The 14540-nt window shown below is 41.7% G+C and overlaps 1 protein-coding gene across 1 annotated transcript in view; it reads left to right on the top strand.

Moving 5' to 3' along the window:
- The first annotated feature begins 253 nt into the window (after positions 1 to 253).
- The window catches only part of LOC115105163 (tyrosine-protein kinase Yes-like), a 51363-nt gene continuing 37076 nt past the window's right edge, over positions 254 to 14540 (top strand). The window contains exon 1 of the mRNA XM_065007145.1: positions 254 to 388. The gene's annotated coding sequence lies outside the window, so the exon portion shown is untranslated. The remainder of the gene's footprint in view (positions 389 to 14540) is intronic.

Here is a 14540-nt window from a genome sequence, read left to right as displayed (position 1 = left end):
TGTAGTGGGGGTGGATGCGGGCTGGCGTAAGTTTAGAGGTAGGAAGTGTATCTACAGGAACTGGGTTACTTTTGACGACTTCTTTTGTCATCATGTCGCTGGACACATTTCGCTGGGGTTTTATGCATTGAATTTCTGTCTGTGTCAGCCCCTTTTAATAATTTATTTTCTTCAACATTCGTCTGGCTTTGATTTAAATTCCTTGTTTTTTTTTCATTCACCGAGCACAAAAACGATTGAGAAAGGCTGATGATTTGTTGCAGGGAGTCGGGATGGGGGCGACTGTGATTTCCATGTTGGAATACTAGCTGATTTTGCGTCGAACCCAGAAATAAATTGGAAATACAAACACAGGCGCATGTGGCACAAGAGCGTGGATTTCTAAAAGGTAAGATTGTTTATCATGATAAAAAACAAAAAAACAAGTTGACGATCCAAATAGTCATGGTAGGCCTACCAGCCCTCTATGGTCGATTTTTCAAGGCATTGTCTGCACATCATTTTTCTGACCCCTACGAATAGCGGTCAATAGCCTATTATTAAAGTTACATGACAATCTTAGTGTGATAAGTTCCAATTCGTTTTTGGAGATACGCTTCACAGGCCTAAGTGTAGTTCACAATAAGGCTATCTCTGGTCTGAGCCTGTAATTTAAGTTGTATTTGTAGGCTATGGCTTGAGTTTCCGTAAAGCCTGCACCCCTTTCTCAAACCCCGACAATCGTTTCTCGATGGCAATCGAGTGTCCGATATTTCGAGACGACTGCTCCAATACCGAACACATGGAACAGTTAGCTGAAGAAGCAACAAATGTAGCATTGTCTGGACTCTTGTCACCGCATGGCCATGTTCAAATGTAACAAATCCTAGTCTTGATTGTCCTGAAGATTGCTGACAGGTAATTAAGTTAAAGCAACTGTACGGAATGTGATTGGTAAATTGAAGATGTGCATTGCAAGCTACACGTAGTCCATTCCTACACGATTTCCAGTAATGCGAGTGAAGAAATTAATTACCTCAAATTCAATTTCGGCATAGGCCCACACTAATCATCCCAGAATGCAAATACCGAGGTTCAATTGGTAGAAGGGGATAGAGTACTACCTCTTAAAAGAATACCAACTCCACACCACCCTATGTTAAAAATATCTGAGGCATATGCTTGAGCTTGTAAAACGTCCAAATACACCAACAGATGTTTGGAGCGATGTCAGTTCAATGGAGAGAACTACTGACTGACTATCGTTGCAGGGATAAAATACTATGTCTGAAAGGTCCAAGGCCTTTAAGCATTGTTATGTCTACTGTCGTCCTCAGGATTCAGAGCAACCTAGACATTACCAAAGCCCCAAATGTGACCCCGTAGGCTAGAACCTATTCATGAATACACTGATGCACCCTCTTGGAGGAACCAACATTAGCTTAACGTCCACTAGCATTCACTGTGTGTTGCTCTGTGATATTGGTTGCATTTAATGTTATAGTACAGAAATGACCCGGTATATAGGTTACCTAAGGCACAACATGGTAACCGCACAGTAATAACAAATGCCTTACAAAAGATTTACAACCAAACTGATTGAGAAGCCACTGTGATAGAAGGACGAGAACATCAGTCACATACAGTAGGTCATGACTTGAGAGACATGGGTCTGATTCTCTAGAGACTGTCAGTGGGAATGAGGACATTTCACACCCACGCCAGTGCCTTACAGCGAGAACGTCAGCTGGATCTGGGACAGAAGTATTGATGAGTTGTGAATAGCATGTGAATAACGCCGAGTGGGCTTGCCTTCTATGAGCTTTTAGTAAACTGTTCCAGCTGGGAGATGGGAGAGCTGGGCCGTATGTATATTAGACACCAATGAAAGAAATTTGACTGAAATAGGGACGGACTACCTGAACTTCAATAAGCTACTGTATTTTTCAGTTGCTACGTTTTACTCTATTGAATATGACCCTGAACCCGTGGCGATGCCAGGCCAATGGTAGTGTCTGTCTGTCGTAGCTACATATAACATAGAGATAATTGTTGAGTGTGGAACCAAGGATATTGGGGGAACTTCTCTTTACATCAGGGAGCTAATTGCTGAAGGAAGTAGCGTAGGATGTAGCTTAATCTTACCATCCCTACTTCAATACCATGCAGCCAGTAAGTGACGTCAAGCTACAGTTGTGTACATTGGTGTGACTGAACACAAGCTGTGTTCGAATACTCATACTAACCATACTATTTGTGACACAAATTGAGCATGTGGTATGCTTATTAGACGTAGTATGGATATAGTTAGTATGCCAAAAGTTCCCGGATGTCGTACTACATTCGTCAAAATACAAAGTATACAAGCAATGGGACACTATTTCACGTTTTTGGATTTGAAGAAAATAGTGGAGAAATATGCAGCCACATTCCGACGAGAGTGGATACAAATTTGTTGACAAATGTTAAGAAAAGGTTGAGCAATGTAATAAAGTAATGACTTTTCAAATAAATTACTTTACACATTAGGTTGGCTGACAATTTGTTAGCTACGCTGTCCTTATGAACAGCATAGCATATCATTACAGCAATATGTACCCAGGTGTGTTAGCTACCTCCTGTAACTTTAGTTGGCTACTAATACATCAAACTTGCCACTATATTTACTTTATTCTATTTAACTACCCAAAGTTTATTGACTTGATTATTCACGTCATTCATAGCTTAGTAAGTGGTTTAGAGGTTCGGGTGTGTTTGTAAATTCGCTCTGGCTATCTAGTCTGATTTCAGAGCTATCTTATCTGGCTGTGGCAGAGCGCAGAAGAACTGATGAATTTACGAATGCTCAACACCCATTAAATATGACCTGTGTCAGTAAATGTCAGCAAAAAAAGCGTAATTAAATTGTTGCCAGCAGCACAGTTCGAGTAACCAATGCTCTGGATAACATAAAAACAGCCTAACCAGCTCTACTAGGGCAAGTTAAATGGTCAGTGAGGTGTTCTCTCATTTGTGTCTGGAAGTAGCTAGCCAGTTAGCTTGGGGGCTTGACTGCGGTTGTGAGGTCAGAACGCTCTGACAAAACCACTGTGCGTTCAGAGAGCGGAAAGCTCTGAATTTACGAACAGACAATCTGACAACTACCTGAATTTACGAATGCCCAGAGCACACTCTGGCACTCCAGATTGAGTTTATGAACACACCTGAAGTCGAGCTAGTAATTTGTTTTGCTAACAAGCTAGCAAGAGGTTGCATAGCAACAGCATCAACTTCCGGGAGACAGAGTACGCTCAACTGAAAGGATACCGTTTGTTTACAATATACTCAAATTAATTAATAGTATACAGTATGTTAGTATGGGTATTCAAACACAGCTACAGTGTTTTAAGGAAGGGTTAGTAATGGTGGTGATGTCACTGAAGTCACCACAGCACACATTGGCAGTCAGCGCAAATCCTGAGAAGTAGGTGTTGATAGTTTAAATAGTTTTTCTCTGGCTGTTACTGTAAAAAAAATGGAAGGTGTGTGGTCACCTGCTCCTACACACTCAAGATTGACTACTGTATTGGCAGACGCAGCCAGGTATTCTGTGATGCTGGCAGCCTTGCACAGCTCCAAAGGTGGAGAGATGTTCTAATTCTAATAGTAGGCTACGTGGTTTTTGAACATCATAACACACACTATACTTGCATCCTTAATAATCATGGCAACATGTATACTACCTCTTCATTTCAAATTCATGTTTGGCCTTGTCTTGCATGCCATGTAAGAGACTACATTAAGGCCGAATTCTGTAATTATGCTGATAGAATAAGTCACCAATGTAAAGTGATGTTCCAACTTCCATACTTTTAAAATATTTATTGTTTGATATTGTAAGACTGCAGTTTCCAATGGCCAGTTTAAGCCTTGGCATTGGAGGAATGCGGAGGAAGACGCAGCATCTGTTGGAGATTTAAAGCATGGTAAGCTCTAAGGACCCTCCCTGTCTACAGCCATGGTGTCAGCTGCTAACAGCTGTCCGTCCAGAAGGCGGGGCTACTCCCATACCCCTGGTTGCCGTGGAAACTTCCCCCATCACGCTCCTTCTTCATTCATTCAAACATAAGAGATGGTTCTTCTTGCGTTATACAGTGGGCACGTTTCCGTTGACCCAGGTTTATTTGATAAAAGCATTGTCACCATATATATCACGCAAGGAGACCCATCTCTTATTGACGTGTAATGGAAAAGGCAGATATAGGATACATTTTCTAAAGATCGACAATCTTTGTCCGTTCGACAGTGTTGGATAATCTATTTTTGTCTAACTTTCTTTATTGCGACAAATGATGATGGGAACGCTGTTTTTCGAATAAATTATGATCGCCGAATACTTTTGAAGATAAGCGGGACACGTGATGTAATCACTTAACTATAAGCTACACTCCACATTTTATTCTGAATGACCACTGCTAGCAAAATAAAATGTAACAAAAATACATTTATATTTGCAGGACAAGGATTGTCCTGACTGAAGAGTGTCTGAATAAGTTTCACCATCCAATTATTTCTGATCTACAGGAGTGCAAGTTTCACCATTGCAGGGACTGTGGCGATACGTTGGCACTTGAGAATTATTTGAGTATCGCAAATAATAGTCAATTATTGCATTCTATAGGTGCTTGCTTTTCGCAGGCTACCTGAGACATGATCGGAGGGATAGCTTACATACAGTCGGCAATTTATTAATGTGAAATTTGCCTAAATGGGTAATGAAAACACTTCAACCACTACACTTTTATTCAACACTATGTTTTCTTTTGGTGTGACTTCCAGCTGTTTTTATCGACACAACAGTTTAATGGAAACGCACACTAGCAGGCAATTGTGGCATCTATTTTCTAAGCATTCTAAATGGCAACAAGAAATCCCTGGACAAGTTAATAGAAACAAAGCTATTGTGTCAATTAGGGCTGTTACGGTGACCGTGCGGTCACGAGTCATGGTGCTAGTCAAATTTCACGTGACCGCTTAGTCAGGGTAATTAGGCTTCCCCATGTGTTGATGCTGCGGATGGTCATTAGTAGCCTACCAAACTTTCTAACTGCCTGGTACTCAGTACTCGATTGTCCCTCTAATCACACTGACATCCTAGGCCTACTATATTATGAACTTTCCTAATATTATGAACATTGCTTTGCTTTACAGCAGGAGTATAGCTTACCTGGCAGGCATAAAAATTAACCATGGGAAAGGTGTCCTCCATTCTCTATTTAAGTGCATAGATGACATGTATTTTTTTCTAATGCCCTTGTTCTGAGGCAGGTGCATGATAATGGTCCATTCTAAATCAAAACTGATACACATATTATTTAGTATATGTAAATACAACATTAAATTAACTTCTCTAGTGTAGGGGGCAGCATTTGAAATTTTGGATGAAAAGCATGCCCAAATTAAACTGCCATCTACTTAGGCACAGAAGATAGGATATGCATATAATTAGTAGATTTGGATAGAAAACACTCTAAAGTTTCCAAAACTGTTAAAATAATGTCTGAGTATAACAGAACTGATTTGGCAGGTGAAAACCTGAGAAAAATCCATTCAGAAAGTAGGATTTCTTTTTTTTGTCGTTTTCTATTCAATGCCATTACATTATCCATTGACTTAGGACTCAAATTGCAGTTCCTATGCCTTCCACTAGATGTTAACAGTCTTTAGAAATTGTTCCAGGCTTGTATTCTGAAAAATGAGGGAGTAAGAGCAGTCTGAATTAATGGACCCTGCCGTGACACAGAGCTTTTTCATGCGCACGACCGAGAGAGTGCCTTTCTTGTTTACCTTTTATATTGACAACGTTATTGTCCGGTTGAAATATGATCGATTATTTAGGCTAAAAGCAACCTGAGGTTTGAATATAAACATCGTTTGACATGTTTCTATGAACTTTACGGATATCATTTGGATTTTTTTGTCTGCATGTTGTGACTGCGTTTGAGCCTGTGGAATACTGAAGAAAACGTGTGAACAAACCGGAGGTTTTCGGATATAAAGAGAGACTTTATCGAACAAAAGGAACATTTATTGAATAAATGAATGTCTTCTGAGTGCAAACATATGAAGATCATCAAAGGTAAGTGATTAATTTGATCTCTATTTCTGACTTGTGTAACTCTTCTACTTTGCTGGTTACTGTTTGTAATGATTTGTCTGCTGGGCTATGTTCTCAAATAATTGTAAGGTATGCTTCCGCCGTAAAGCATTTTTGAAATCTGACACTGTGGTTGGATTCACAAGAAGTTCATCTTTAAACCTATTTAAAATAGTTGTCTTTTCTGAATTTTTATAATGAGTATTTCTGTATTTGAATTTGGCGCTCCGCAATCTCACTGGGTGTTGGTCAGGTACCCTAGAGAGGTTAAGAATAGTCTGATGGGTGACAATATTAGCCTATCACCTGTGAATGATGTATTATTACTGATTAATGATGCCCAGCTTGTGCATTCAGGCAAGAAACAGCGCATACCTTTTTTTGTCGCCATTTTCAAATCATAGTCGCACACCTTGTATCCTAGCCCATAGGCCTACAGTGCCTTCGGAAAGTATTCAGACCCGTTGACTTTTCCAGATGTTGTTATATTACAGCCTTATTCTAAAATGGATTAAATAACTAAAAATATCCTCAGCAATCTACACAAAATACCCCATAATGACAAAGTGAAAACGGGTTTTTAGACATAGAAATACCTTATTTATATACAGTACCAGTCAAAAGTTTGGACACCTACTCATTCAAGGGTTTTTCTTTATTTTAATTTTTTCTACATTGTAGAATAATAGTGAAGTTATCATAACTAGGAAATAACACACATGGAATTATGTAGTAACCAAAAAAGTGTTAAACAAATAAAAATATACTTTACATTTTAGATTATTCAAAGTAGCCACCCTTTGCCTTGATGACAACTTTGCACAATCTTGGCATTCTCTCAACCAGCTTCACCTGCAATGCTTTTCCAACAGTCTTGAAGGAGTTCCCACATATGCTGAACACTTGTTGGCTGCTTATCCTTCACTCTGCGATCCAACTCATCCCAAACCATCTCAATTGGGTTGAGGTCGGTTGATTGTGAAGGCCAGGTCATCTGAGGCAGCACTCCATCACACTCATTCTTAGTCAAATAACCCTTACACAGCCTGGAGGTGTGTTGGGTCATTGTCCTGTTGAAAAACAAATTATAGTGGGACTAAACGCAAACCAGATGGGATGGGGTATCGCTGCATAATGCTGTGGTAGCCATGCTGGTTAAGTGTGCCTTGAATTCTAAATAAATAACCTACACTGTCACCAGCAAAACACCATCACACCTCCTCCATGCTTCAAGGTGGGAAACACACAAGCGGAGATCATCCATTCACCTACTCTGCGTCTCACAAAGACACAGCGGTTGGAACCAAAAATCTAAGGACAGATTTCCACCGGTCTAATGTCCATTGCTCGTGTTTCTTGGCCCAAGCAAGTCTCTTCTTCTTATTGGTGTCCTTTAGTACTGGTTTCTTTACAGCAATTCGACCACGAAGGCCTGATTGGGGAGGCAGGTAGCCTAGTGTTTAGAGCGTTGGGCCAGTAACCGAAAGGTTGCTAGATCAAATCCCTGAGCTGACAAGGTAAAAATCTGTTGTTCTGCCCCTGAACAAGGCAGTTAACTGGTAACTCTAATTAACTTATCTACTGCCACAGAGGTAGCTGGTTGAGTGAATGTCAAGAGTGTGTAAAGCTGTCATCAAGGCAAAGGGTGGCTGCGTGGACAAATATAACACTTTTTTGGTTACTACATGATTCCATATGTGTTATTTCATAGTTTTGATGTCTTCACAATTATTCTACAATGTAGAAAATATTAAAAGTACAGAAAAAGACTGGAATGAGTAGGTGTGTCCAAACTTTTAACTGGAACTGTAAGTATTCAGACCCTTTGCTATGAGACTTGAAATTGAGTTCAGGTGCATGCTGTTTCCATGGATCCTTGATATTTCTACAACTTGATTAGATCAACCTGTGGTAAATTCAATTGATTGGACATGATTTTCAAAGGCACACATCTGTCTATATAAGGTCCCACAGTTAACAGTGCATGTCAGAGCAAAAAACAAGCCATGAGGTTGAAGGAATTGCCCGTAGAGGTGCGAGACAGGATTGTGCCGAGGCACAGATTTGGGGAAGGGTACCAAAACATTTCTGCAGCATTGAAGGTCCCCAAGAACACAGTGGCCTCAATCATTCTTAAATGGAAGAAGTTTGGAATCACCAAGACTCTTCCTAGAGCTAGACGCCCAGCCAAACTGAGCAGTCAGGAGAGAAGGGCCTTGGTCAGGGAGGTGACCAAGAACCCGGTAGTCACTCTGACAGAGCTCCAGAGTTCCTCTGTGGAGATGGGAGAACCTTCCAGAAAGACAACCATCTCTGCAGCACTCCACCAATTAGGCCTTTATGGTAAAGTGGCCAGATGGAAGCCACTCCTCAGTAAAAGGCACATGACAGCCCACTTGGAGTTTGCCAAGAGACACCTACAGACAAGGTTCTCTGGTCTGATGAAACCAGGATTGAACTCTTTGGCCTTAATGCCAAGCGTCACATCTGGGGGAAACCTTGCACTATCCCTACAGTAAAGTATGGTGGTGGCAGCATCATGCTGTGGGGATGTTTTTCAGGGGCAGGTACTGGGAGACTAGTCAGAATTAAGGCAAAGATGAACAGAGTAGTACAGAGAGATCCTTGATGAAAACCTGCTCCAGAGCGCTCAGGACCTCAGACTGGGGCGAAGGTTCCCCTTCCAACAGCACAACGACCCTAAGCACACAGCCAAGACGACGCAGGAGTGGCTTCGGGACAAGTCTCTGAATGTCCTTGAGTGGCCTAGCCAGAGCCTTGATTTGAACCTGATTGAACATCTCTGGAGAGAACTGAAAATAGCTGTGCAGCAACACTCCCCATCCAACCTGACAGAGCTTGAGAGGATCTGCAGGGAAGAATGGGAGAATCTCACCAAATACAGGTGCGACAAGCTTATAGCGTCATACCCAAGAAGATTTGGCTGTAATTGCTGCCAAAGAAAAGTGCTCCAACAATGTGCTGAGTAAAGGGTCTGAAAAAAAAAAAAAGCTAACATTTCTAAACTTGTTTTTGCTTTGTCATTATGGGGTAATGTGTGTAGATTGAGGGGGGGGGAAATAATGTAATACATTTTAGAATAAGGTTGTAACCTAACAAGATGTGGAAAAAGTCAAGGGGTCTGAATCCAACGTCACAGTATATGTTCGCCAATTAACTTCAAATTAAGCACATTAACCTGCTTTATAACCGGCGTAGAGCTTAACTGGCAGACATAGCTGCACGTGAGTTTCATGTTTGGGAAAGATGATTTTCCCGCTAATTGATTGCATTTTGGAACATTTGCGCTTATAGCCTACTGCCATGTGCTCATTGCTGCGCTTATAATGTGAAAAAATTGCCTAACATTTTATCAACATTTTTAAGCTAAATGATCAGCCTCATTTCTTTTAAATTGTTTTTTTTTAATGCTGGGTGGTTGTATTAATTTGGGATCTATTGCATCCCACAACTGTAGCAGAGTATGTTTCGAATATTTATTTATCGCACAGGAGGACAAGTTAAACAATAGAATAGGTCAACGTATGTACTATGGTGGATAGTAGATTGACATAGGCTAGTGCTTTTGCTGTTCGTTAGGCCTACTCATCATGTTGGCTGAAGAAAAGTAGGCTAAATGTGGACAGTTCTATCTTCAATATGCACCTAGGAATTCGATAAGGGGGACTCGAGCGGTTGCGTCCCCGATGTTTCTGTCTTCATTCACTTATAGCCTACTCCTTAGCTGAAATTCCTGCGAGAAGAACCCGATCATGTGACGGGCATTGGCGACATCTGAGAGAGCCATGTGAGTGAGAGGTGCTTCGGAGCACGGCAGCTGGGAGAAGGGAATTATAATTAGCCTATTATATTCAGCCCAAGGGCACAACGGCCACTTTGGCCTCAAAAGGCTTGGATTTTTTTTTAGGGGGCATTACAGCCACACAAGTGGGATGCCGCGGGGAAATTTGAGTCCTGATGAGAATATTATCAAGTGCTTGTCAAATTGTGAGAGGCTGATGAAGAGTGTGCAGATTGCAACTTTTTTTCATATCATCGTTAAAGTCCCATCATGTAGCCTTAGAATGTATTAAACATCAACAGCCATATGGCATAGCCATATCAGGGTCTAACATAAGGACAACTCCTTAACAAGAGTATGTTCTTCTGAAATAGAATACATTTTCTTCATGTCATGTTTCTTTAGACCTGTCTAAAATAAAGAATGGACTTATTGCGAATGTGTAGGCTATATTAAATGGATTTATTAGAATTTTTAAATGTAGATGTTCCAAAGGTCTGCATCAGTGGCTTGTAAAAGCTATGCGTGGAAGCCAGGAGATGCTAAATGTGTTTGTTAATTAACGGTCAATTACCGCGAGACCGGCAGTTTATTTGCATGACAATCACTGGCTGACAAAATGTCGTAACCACCACAGCCCTAGTGTCAATCAATGTTCCCATTGGTCACTGACTGATATTTAGTGTACATTATGTAATTTCACCTGCACCATTCATTATTGTCAGGCATCAGCTTTATGTCTAAGTTACCTTGTTCGGTAACAGTAGCCATGACCCAGAACAACAAGGTTGACTGATATCCATCAGCTAACCAGTTTGTCTGTTTGTTTGTGTCCTATTCCTTCTCTCTCTCTCCCTCGCTCTCACTCTCTGTCCTTGGTAGGAAGAGCACATAGAGGTGTCATTGAGATGGCCTCTTGGCTGTACTGAATGTGTGTATTCATCAGTGAGTTTCCTTAGTGCGCACACTAATTTGTGTGTGTACGTGTGCTTGTGTGTAGACTTTGAGCATGCGTTTTTGTGCGTGCGCGTGTTTCTGCCTGCCTGCGGTCCTCTCAGTGAAAGCCACAGCAGGTGGCCTGGAGCAGAAAGGCCCGGCGGAAGGAAGTCTGGGCCAGAGTGATCTGTCCATTTCTCACTGACCATCCCAACACTCCCTCCATTTCAGAGCAGTCAGCACAGGGGGATTCATGTCCCTATGAGTTCTAGTCTGGGTGCCAGTCTGTTTCTGCTCTCTTGCCAACTCCCCATGGAACTGTAATGTAAAACAATGTCATCAATGGAGTTAGTCCCAGATCTGTTTGTTCTTGCTATCGGTCTAGTCCTCAAACAGCTCTACTTGCTATGCAATCATGCCATTTTCATCACGATGGGGAGAATCCTAACTGAGTTTTCAATTAGTCATGTATTGTTGGGGCAGCAGGGTAGCCTAGTGGTTAGAGCGTTGGACTAGTAACCGGAAGGTTGCAAGGTTGTCGTTCTGCCCCTGAACAGGCAGTTAACCCACTGTTCCTAGGCCGTCATTGAAAATAAGAATTTGTTCTGAACTGACTTGGTTAAATATATATATTTTTAAGTATAAACATTTAGTAAAAACATTTGTGGAAGTTAGGATTCAACTTATCTAGCGGAAGTCTGATGCAGAACTCCCAGAGAAGGGTGAAGTTGCCCCTAGATGGTGATCTTTGGTCAGTTTCACATTTTCCACACTCTAGATACAGTATGTACTGACCCTAGATATGTACCTATGGGAAATGTCACCCCAGAGCCAGAACTCCAGGCTGTTTAATGGTGAATGAACATGTCTCCGCTCACCTCCATGTTATCAGCCCAGGACCTTTTCATGAAGCTTGTGTGGAATGTCCAGTTCTTTCCCACTGTCAGGAAAGAATGAGCCGGAGCGTGGAGGATACGATATTACACAGAACCTTCATTCCACTGCAGTCTACAGTCGTGGCCAAAAGTTTTGAGAATGACACAAATATAAATTTTTACAAAGTCTGCTGCCTCCGTTTGTATGATGGCAATTTGCATATACTCCAGAATGTTATGAAGAGTGCAAGTCCCTCTTTGCCATGCAAATGAACTGAAACCCCCAAAAACATTTCCACTGCATTTCAGCCCTGCCACAAAAGGACCAGCTGACTTCATGTCAGTGATTCTCTCATTAACACAGGTGTGTTGACGAGAGAGTGTTGACGAGGACAAGGCTGGAGATCACTTTGTCATGCTGATTAAGTTTGAATAACAGACTGGAAGCTTCAAAGGGAGGGTGGTGCTTGGAATCATTGTTCTTCCTCTGTCAACCATGGTTACCTGCAAGGAAACAAATGCCGTCATCATTGCTTTGCACAAAAAGGGCTTCACAGGCAAGGTTATTGCTGCCTGTAAGATTGGACCTAAATCAACCATTTATCGGATCATCAAGAACTTCAAGGAGAGCGGTTCAATTGTTGTGAAGAATGTTCAGGGCACCCAAGAAAGTCCAGCAAGCGCCAGGACCGTCTCCTAAAGTTGATTCAGCTGCGGGATCAGGGCACCACCAGTACAGAGCTTGCTCAGAAACGGCAGCAGGCAGGTGTGAGTGCATCTGCACGCATAGTGAGGCAAAGACTTTGGAGGATGGTCTGGTGTCAGGCAGGGCAGCAAAGAAGCCACTTCTCTCCAGGAAAAACATCAGGGACAGACTGATATTCTGAAAAAGGTACAGGGATTGGACTGCTGAGGACTGGGGTAAAGTCATTTTCTCTGATGAATCCCTTTTCCGATTGTTTGGGGCATCCAGAAAAAAAGCTTGTCCGGAGAAGACAAGGTGAGCGCTACCATCAGTCCTGTGTCATGTCAACAGTAAAGCATCCTGAGACCATTCATATATGGGGTTGCTTCTCAGCCAAGGGAGTGGGCTCACTCACAATTTTGCAAACACATCCTCCGAGCGCAACTTCTCCCAAACATCCACGAACAGTTTGGTGACAAATAATGCCTTTTCCAGCATGGTGGGCACCTTGCCATAAGGCAAAAGTGATAACGAAATGGCTCGGGGATCAAAACATAAATATTTTGGGTCAATGGCCAGGAAACTCCCCAGACCTTAATCCCATTGAGAACTTGTGGTCAATCTTCAAGAGGCGGGTGGACAAACAAAAACCCACAAATTCTGACAAACTCCAAGCATTGATTATGCAAGAATGGGCTGCTATGAGTCAGAATGTGGCCCAGAAGTTAATTGACAGCATGCCAGGGTGGATTGCAGAGGTCTTGAAAAAGAAGGGTCAACGCTGCAAATATTGACTCTTTTTCATCAACTTCATGTAATTGTCAATAAAAGCCTTTGACACTTATGAAATGCTCATAATTATACTTCAGTATTCCATAGTAGCATCTGACAAAAATATCTAAAGACACTGAAGCAGCAAACTTAGTTGAAATTCATATTTGTGTCATTCCCAAAACTTTTGGCCACGACTGTACAGTAGAGGTCTTCACGGATCCACCAGTACCCGAATACCAGAGACCCAACCCTGGACCCGAGCGGGTCTGGATCCAGAATTCTGAATAATGTCATGGGTCTGGGTTGCATCTGATATGATTGTCACGGGTCTTGGATATATGTCATTTTTACCGACTTGTCCGGATGGACCCATACAGATCCGAATGCGACTGCTGCAGTAGAGAGAGACATGTTATAGTTTCTGCTGCTGTACTTTGCTGTTCACGAGAGTGCTTGTTGTTGGCCAATCATAAGTCATCAAAGCGGCAATAGGCTACAGTCATACAGGCTACAGTCAAGTTAGGAGATATCTCATCAGTGGAGGAAGATGGAGTTAAAAAGATGGAATTAAAAGTTAAAGGAGAAGGATAGGCTACAACTGGTAGGCTGTTCTGTTACTTTATATTCTGAATGCAGTTGTTGTTTGTAACTGTGTAGGACGAGAAAGCCCATTTTAATACATATCAGGTCCCGATGGGAAAGCCCCAGGTTCACTTTGGAACGGGTTCAACATACTATAATTATGTTCTGCCGTGTTCAGCAGAATTTCCGAAGATGTTATCTTATTCTGTTGTAATGCGTTTTTTGTTGTTGTTGATAGCTCTACAGAATATTCTGTGATCTGAGATTTAGAGTAAACGCATCAAATCCCTTTTGATGACGAAAGCTGATTCTCCAGTTTTAATGTGGATTTAGTGCGACCATTAAAACTTTTGTGGAGGGACTCAAATCTATTGGTATCCATCCAAATATAAGTGGACTGACAAACAGTGCAGACTGCCAACCGATTTAAATCTGTACAGCTTTAAATAATAGCTCCTAGCTATCATAGCTCCTCTCCAGCCTTGACCCTCCAATCTGGGCTGACCTTTGGGACCACTTTAGCCCTTTTAATCTTATCGGTGTTATTATTTCATAGTTTTTCTACCAAACATACTTTCAATAAAGTTTTGTTATGAGCATTTGCATTTTCCTCTGTTAAATATATTATCTGTCCGGGTACAACACCGTTCTAAAGGCTATTTAACTCTGTGCCACTGTGGCAGCCAAACCTGCCTGCGCAAGAAACACGGTGCACTCAGGACAGCGGGCTGTTCACTGGAGAACTGTAGCACCAATCACTGGTATGGAATA

This window comes from Oncorhynchus nerka, linkage group LG22 (genome assembly GCF_034236695.1).
Source record: "Oncorhynchus nerka isolate Pitt River linkage group LG22, Oner_Uvic_2.0, whole genome shotgun sequence".
Taxonomy (NCBI): Eukaryota; Metazoa; Chordata; class Actinopteri; order Salmoniformes; family Salmonidae; genus Oncorhynchus; species Oncorhynchus nerka.
Note: the sequence above shows the minus strand (reverse complement) of the source record. Positions and strands in the feature narration are given on the sequence as shown.